Source organism: Grammomys surdaster, unplaced genomic scaffold (genome assembly GCF_004785775.1).
Source record: "Grammomys surdaster isolate TR1022 unplaced genomic scaffold, NIH_TR_1.0 133, whole genome shotgun sequence".
In the NCBI taxonomy this organism is placed as follows: Eukaryota; Metazoa; Chordata; class Mammalia; order Rodentia; family Muridae; genus Grammomys; species Grammomys surdaster.
Genome location: NW_021604591.1, coordinates 11,803,341 through 11,811,352, shown reverse-complemented (window position 1 = coordinate 11,811,352; position 8,012 = coordinate 11,803,341). Strand labels below are relative to the sequence as shown.

Here is an 8,012-nt window from a genome sequence, read left to right as displayed (position 1 = left end):
CTTTGTCATAGTGTTGACACCAGGGACTTCTCTGCCTATCACATGCCCTAGTGTGAATGGAAGTATGGTGTGGAAGCAGTACTCCTAGGCAGCAGAATGTAGAATCTTTCTTTACAGTGGTAATCAGCCTGAGTCCTTCTGAAATGCTTATACACTGTGTCACAATATGACTTGGAGAGTCAGTGTCTTGTAACACAGTAGGTTTGAAACAAAAATGTCCCAATGTTTAGGGAAGGACATATGTGGGACAGTAATGGCCCAGGGCTACGGAAGAAGGGTTGAAGAAGCTTCAATCCTGGATAAAAATACCTCAAATATGAGGACAACAGTAGTTGACTCTGTCACCTCTCCCAACCTGGCATCATAATGCAGCTTCTCTCACTATTAACTGTTGCAGAATTTTTTTACCCTAACAGTTATCAGGCTTAACATTTTGTTTTATCTTATAAGGTCCCGCTCAATTCCCCACTCTATATTCCCTGAGTATGTAAATGAAACCTTTTCAACATCCTTGACCTGGCCAATTGTAAAAACCCACACAAACGCTGCCCCAGAGACCCTGGCTACGTCCCCATAGGCATAAATTCTCCTTTACTGCTATAAATTTAACTAGTTTTCCAAAGCTATTCGCCAGTATGTTATTTGATTCTTTAGTTATCGATGACCAAGATCCTGCACTGCACCCATCCCTGCTGGGTTAAGCTTCCTCCCTCTAGTCAAGAATGAGACAATCTTCATTCAAGCAATAGCTGGTTTTATGTATTATATTACAATTCTTGTTTGGCATGTTTGTTATGCACTTATTCAGTAATCATATAGTGAAATTCTCTTTTATGTATCATTATTGTAAACAAATAGTAAGTAAATTATTCAAGACATATAGATTGCAATTAAGATGAAGGAATATATAAGGATTCTTGCCAGAAGAGAATAGGAAACTTATGTCTTACCAAAATATGAGGGGAAAAATATTTCATTCTTATGAGAGGACTTAAGGGCATAACAGTCACACTGAAAATGAGAGAAGAATTTGAAGGACAAAAAGGATGTGAACCATAAAGTTTCACAGCCATTATCAAAAAGGAACTATGGTTACTATCGACAGACTGTCTCAGGAATTTCAAATCAGTTTCTCATACACCAGACATCATTTGAAGGAAAGCAGCATAAATAACATTAGGTGAATAGCTTTAGAGCTCCTGTCAGGAAGGGCCTCATATTTAAGAATTCTCATCATGTATAATCTCTTATATACATGCTTTTACTTTATTAACAAAGAATGCACAAGATTCAGACAAGGTTATTACATCTTCAATCAAAGCCATGATAAGTATCCTTGAAAAAAGTTTCTATGTATGTTGTTTCAGTGGGAAATGGTAAACATGTTCAATTCTGATAATCAGAGCTCTAAAGATATCAATCCCTTTTTATAATAAGAAAAAGGTGAAATGCATCAAATGTTAATGACAGTGATCTACCAGAAATTTCCAGTTAATTAATGTTATACAGGAACACCCCCCCCACCCAAATCTGCAATACTAACAGGAACATGGAGTTACAACTTAACATACATCTAGTTATGATTTTCAGATGCTACATGGGTGGTACGTGTTTAGTAGAAAATTACACACAAATGTTAAGCTGTGATCTTTTCTCAGGTTGGGATTGCAAGGTGTGATGTTCTCTTGCAAAGCAACAACATCAAGCCTCATCTCCCACTCACACAAACAATATCCAAGACAATCAGCCTGCGCCCTTTATACTTTGCAGGGAAACTGTGATGTTAGATAAGTCACATATGTTACCTGCTATTTTAACTTCTTGTATTGTCATCTTATGAGTTTATGGGATGTGATTTCATCCTACGTAAAGAAGCATCCACGCAAAGAATCACAGTGGACATTTCTCTAAATTGAGGAGAAACTGTGTAACTCTTGAATGAAAGAAATGTTTAAGTTGACATGTTGATCCAATACTAGTCGTAGACTGATACTCTACAAAGCGCTGCAGCCTTAAAATCCACATGTTTCTGGGATTTATATCTAGAATCCCATCCATCGTGGAGACATCTGTCAGTTAATTTTGGGTTCTTTTGAAAAATTAAAATAAAACAAAACAAAAATCTGACACTAGATAATATAGAAAGAAAAAAATTTAACTTGCTTAAAATTTTGGTAACTGGACCATCATAGAGTCCTTATTAGATGAAAGACCCTAGTGATGAAAGAATGAACTAATATGAGTTAGGGTTAGAGTTAAGACTGAGGTTATAGTTAGAGGGTTAAGGTTGAAAGGCTAAATTTATGGTTAGAGTTTTAGTTGGGTTAGGATTAGAGGGTTAGAATTAGACTAAGAGTTCAATTCAAGCTCTTCTTTCTGTTACTCTTTAACGTAACTACAAACTCATTGCAAAGACTAAATACAGTGACATAGGTCCACTGCAAGTAAAGACTTTTGTCTTCTAGGATATACAATGCTTATTTCTGCATATCTTACCTCCACAACACAGCTATAATCACAGTAATTGTTAAAAGAGCTATAGGAGACATAGTGTTTCATGAGACAAAATATCAATTTGAAGAAAACAGAATAAGCTACTATAAAATCAGTGGTCTCTCTCTTTATATGTGTGTGTGTGTGTGTGTGTGTGTGTGTGTGTGTGTGTGTACTTGTTGCCTGTGTGTCTGTGTGTGTTTCACTGATTTATATGATGAAATGAGGAGGGAAGTTGAGTATAAAAAGCCATTTAAGGACTTAATATAATTTAAATTGGAACAATACCAGTGTCATTGGATCAGCCAAAGAACTGATAATAGAATAGAAGAAACATTTTTAATAATGGTAACCATTTTTCAAACTGTACAACATGGATACGTTCAAAGAACAACTAGTAAAATATATAGCATAAGAGATGAACAAAGCATGTACTTTTTGAGATGGGGAAGTGTAGGCTTCGGTTTTCTTTCAAACCTACTTTATTTAGGGTTCCTTAGTGCTTCAACCTCCCTTTTAACCCACTGACCAGAAGTAGAAGTAAAGATGGTTTTATATGAAATGTGTTTTGTGAATCTATTTAGAAGTAGGTTTTTTTTTTTTTTAGTGGGGTGGTAATTCCATTCTTTTTTTGTCAGAATGTCAGCAGTTCAGTTTGATAGCAAACATTAAATATGAATCAGAAGAGGGGGCACAGCAAGGCTCCACCAAATGAGAACAAGTTAGCAGAACCAGCCTGAATCAACTGAAATACCATGAGAAGATCTTTGGTACATTTCTCTCTAGGAAGTAGGGGTCAACAAGATCAGTGAAGTGTTCCATGTGTTTGTGGGGGTTCCATTTATATTCTTTCTAATCATCGCGTGTCCTATTAAGTGTCTGTTTTGAGAAAAGCATCACATGTTCTCTCACAAGACAGCTTCAAGAAAAATATCACATGTTACAACTGAGTTGTTAAAGAAACCAGAAATTTCCACTTCAGGGAGGTGCCTCAGTCAGTAAAATTCTTGCCACATGAACACAAGAACCTAAAGAACCCAAGTCCTATATCTAATGCCCGTGTTTAAAAAAAGACTTTTTTTTTACTTTTTCTGTTCTCTATGTACACATTGTAACATATGAACACACTTGTGCACACCCAGAAACGTGTAGACAGAAACACATACAATACATATTGGTATGTGAATGAAGCCAGTGTAGAAAGAGTATACTTTGCAACATATATTGGTCTTGAGGAAAGAAAATTTGGAAAAATGAACCTGATAAGTTTTAGTGCAACAGAAATGATTCTGTGTATAATATAAAACAACATTAAAACAAGGGTAATTTTCAGCAGCAAGAATGAGCCTTAGCACATTTTAAAAATAATAGATGAGTTATGCCAGGATACAGACTGTGAGAAAATGTAACATTATTTTAAATGTATGAATTGTTACACTGGAGAAGGTAGTAAGAAATTTCATTGAGTTAATTACATTAGAAACCAGTGAATGTAGCAAAAGTAAATGTGAAAAAAATTATAGATAAATACTCTAGTCTATGTTGTGGTATTTTCAGGAGTGATTTTACAGTTAAATACATGTGTATCACTACTCATCATTTAAGTCAGCAAATGGCAGATGGTAAGAGGTGGGTTATTTTCTGTTGGAATGGGAGATTGTGAAGAAGCAAGCAGAGGAGTTTAGAAAGAATATGTTCATAGATGCCAGATAGACCTATCACCATTCACTTAGAGTTAGAAATACTGATGCTTGCGTGCAGATATGTTTAAAGATATGAGTATCATACAAGTAAACATGAGCATGCCTTGTGTTACCACTAGCTTAGAAGGTCTAGGATCAATTCATCAGTAACAATGAGTACAATTAGCAGCTACATTGCAATTCCTCAATATTTTCCAAAAAGAAAAATATATTTTCTTGGAGAAATGTCTAATTTATGCACAGAAAACAAAAGAAGTGAATTGTAAATATCTTTTAATATGAGGACATGTGTAATTCAATCAAATGCGTACCATGAAGGAAAGAGGAAGATACATGAGAGTCCTGAATCGTAGAAACTGGAGTATATCGATCAACAAAATAATTGATGTTCCTTTGTAATACAAACAACAGCAAAATAGTATCTCTCTCTCTCTCTCTCTCTCTCTCTCTCTCTTTATCTCTATCTCTCTATCTCTATCTCTCTATCTCTATCTCTGTCTCTATCTATCTATATCTCTCTATCTATCTATATCATTATCACTATCTCTATCTCTATCTCTATCTATCTACCTATATCTATATCTATCTCACATTTCACACTATTATAAATGTATGACTGAACTAGTCAGTGGTTGGAGAAGAGAACTACCTACCACAGAAGGGGCCCAAATAATTCACAAAGCTACTTAACTCTTATGAGAACAGGCAGTGATCTTTCCTGTTTATCTGTTAATTGCTGCTTAACTATTAATTTTACTGGGACTTGCTTTCATAAAACACAATAAGGAAAGAATTGACTTTGTGAAGGTTAAAATGAAGTGTGCTATTACAGGCAGGTTATTGAGTTAATATACACAATGTCATGATATATGTAATTTAATATATTTTAATATGCCATCTTTTCTCTATGATCTTCACCTGCTAGACCATTTTTTGACATCTGCTTTAATTCATGTAAAAGCATAAGATGCATCCTAATATGTGAACAATCCACAAAGTACCCAGTGAGTGACTAAAATCTATGAAAGACATCATAATCAAAGAATGTCTGAATCACTGAGCTTCCTAAGGAGACCTGATTATTAACAGCCATTCAATATTCTAAACTATGTTTTAGTACAGAAAATGACATTAGTTATGCAGAAGGAAAAAGACAATATATATTTGAGTTAATAATACATAGTTTTGTTGACTGGTATATTTATAACATACTAAGGAAATGTGTGTTTAATAGAAAGTATCCAAACTCATCCTAAAGATAAAGCCTACTAAATTTAAAAGACTATTTATAGATTAATAACAGCATGGAACCCTCATGTCCAAGACAAAGTAATTGCCTCAATAAATTTGATGTTTTGTTTTATATGCATATGAAAATGAGATCATGTCTGCTTCTTATGTTTTCCTTATTGAACTAGAAAAGCACCATCCTATCTCATTCATATTGTTACAATGAGGCAACTTTTTTCTTATTACAGATGAGCAATCTCATGATTTAAACATATCTTGCAATGGTAACACTGTTTCATATCTCTATAGCTTGGTCACTGTGAATAGTCTAACAACAAAGATGTAGTGATCTCTAAGATACTGATTTAAATTCCAAATATAGACCAGATGTCGAGTTTCTGGGCTGCATGTTAAATCCTGATTTTTTCAGAAATATCATTCTGTTATCTCATGAAGCATACAACATGGTTCTTTTTATTCAAGGCCTTGCTAGCATTTGTTTTCATGTCAATTTTGTTTATTCCTTACAATGTATATAGCCAGTTGTACAAGATATTGTCTCATTCTGGCATCTTTTGCATTTTCCTGGTGATTAGTTGTACTGATAATCATCTTTCTCCATTTACATATTTTCTTTAGAAAAAAAACCATACATTCAAGAAAATACTTTCTTTGTTTCCTCTTCTTCCAGCTTCTCCTCCTCCTGCTCTTCCTACTCCTCCTGATCCTACACCTTCTTCCTCCTGAGCAATTAAAAAAATATGCCATGTAAGGGATAAATGTGTCACTGATATATCCATAATCTCATTGACTGATTCCAATCCACAGATATCATATACAGAAATTGCTACACCTATCAAATTTCCATACTTAGATCCAGAACCCTTCCCTCACAGGTGCTCCTTCTCTTAAAACTCCATTTTTGATGGTGTCATTTTAAATTCAGGCCAATATACCTCTGCTTAATATTCCAAGATATTGGTAACATTATTAGCAGTGTTTATCTGTTTATTATTGTTTAATTTTATACTGGACAAATTCAAGAGAAGCAAAATCTATAGTACATAAAATCAAAGAAAATACATAAGTGTCTAAAATTTAAAGTGATGCTTTCCAAGTTATTTATGGCTAGGGCTTACAGAAATGACCTTAGTAGACTATTCAAACAAAACTGAAGGAAATGAGCATGCACTGGAACCAACAGGAGGCTGAAAAACAGTAAGAGCAGAGGCTAATTTCTTTAGCTCTGTTATCATTAACAAGAATTTTTAGTAGTGCTGAGTTCAATAGTACTCTTGGATGAAGTAGGGTTTTCCTTTTCAATAGTTTTTTAGAAGAAAATTGAAATTTAGATTCCACATTAAAATCATCATGAACAATGCCAATCTACAAAGGTAAGATTCATTTGATTTTCTGCACTTATTTACCAATAGTTATTCAGAGATCCTCAAACATGGAGAATCATGGTAAATTTTGTTATTAATTTTTCATTCACACAATTGCATTTACATACAATGTACTAATTACTTATTAGTATATTGATCCTTAGTCATCTAGTCACCATAAAATAAAAGAAAACCTTATTGCTCAACACTTTGAGCAGCTGAAATTGTCTCCAGTCTGAACTGGCCATTATCTCAGCTACTGTAATACTTTATCTTACAGATAATAATGAGTTTAATCTCAGTCTATTTTTTTAAACAACACTAACATGTTTTCTTCTTACTTTTTTCATTTGGTGTACATTAAATAAATTATTTTATGCATTTGGTTCTTAGGAGTTACAACAAAATAGAAACCACATATCTATATTTTCTATGTGTAAAATACTTAAAAGTACACTTTTATGCTATGAGACTGATTTAAAACAAAGTATAAACATAGGTTATGTTTATACTTTTAACATTAGGAAAATTCCTGTCCATAGAGGCATCATAGGTGTGGCTGCTGTGTCACATGTACATCAGTAGGTGGCAGAGAGGAGAGATGATATGTCTACACTCAGTGTTCTGACCTGTGACCATCTGAACAATTAGTAGCCTAACACTCCTTGGATAAATCAAGCATGAGACAAAAACCACGGAGCCTGGACAGGAAGCTAGCCTGAGATGTTCACCAGTTCAGTCCAGTACAGGCCCAGATAGGCTCCCAAGGCAGGGAGAGAGATGGAGATAAGAGGAACTCTTCCTGGAACTAAGGGCTGGACAGGATTGAACCTGAGACAGACGACTCCTGCGTTGGGGACATATGGGTATATCCAGGGGAGAGGACAGAGTCTAAGATGACCATCAGTCTTGCTTCATGGGGCCTTGACAGGGAGCTAGCCTGAGATGATCACCAGTTTGGCACTGCACTGGTCTGGGTGGATCAGACCAAGCCAGTGTCATAATGCACGGACAGAGCGTAACACTCCTGAAAACATGCCAGGAACTCAGAGACACTGAGTGCCACTTAACAAGCAAGTAAGTAGTGGAGAAATGGAAGAGAAGGAGAAACAGAAGAATGTGAGGACAATGAAGAGACTCAGAGGAGAAACACACAGTAGTCTGGGCTACTACCCTGGGATACGTTGATGTCTGCAGGCTG

The 8,012-nt window shown here is 35.1% G+C and overlaps 1 non-coding gene across 1 annotated transcript; it reads left to right on the top strand.

The window, feature by feature from the left end:
- The first annotated feature begins 7,342 nt into the window (after positions 1 to 7,342).
- LOC114617016 lies at positions 7,343 to 7,474 on the top strand. Its single transcript, XR_003710731.1, has one exon. It is a non-coding gene; the product is annotated as a small nucleolar RNA SNORA17 (small nucleolar RNA).
- The last annotated feature ends 538 nt before the right edge of the window (positions 7,475 to 8,012 follow it).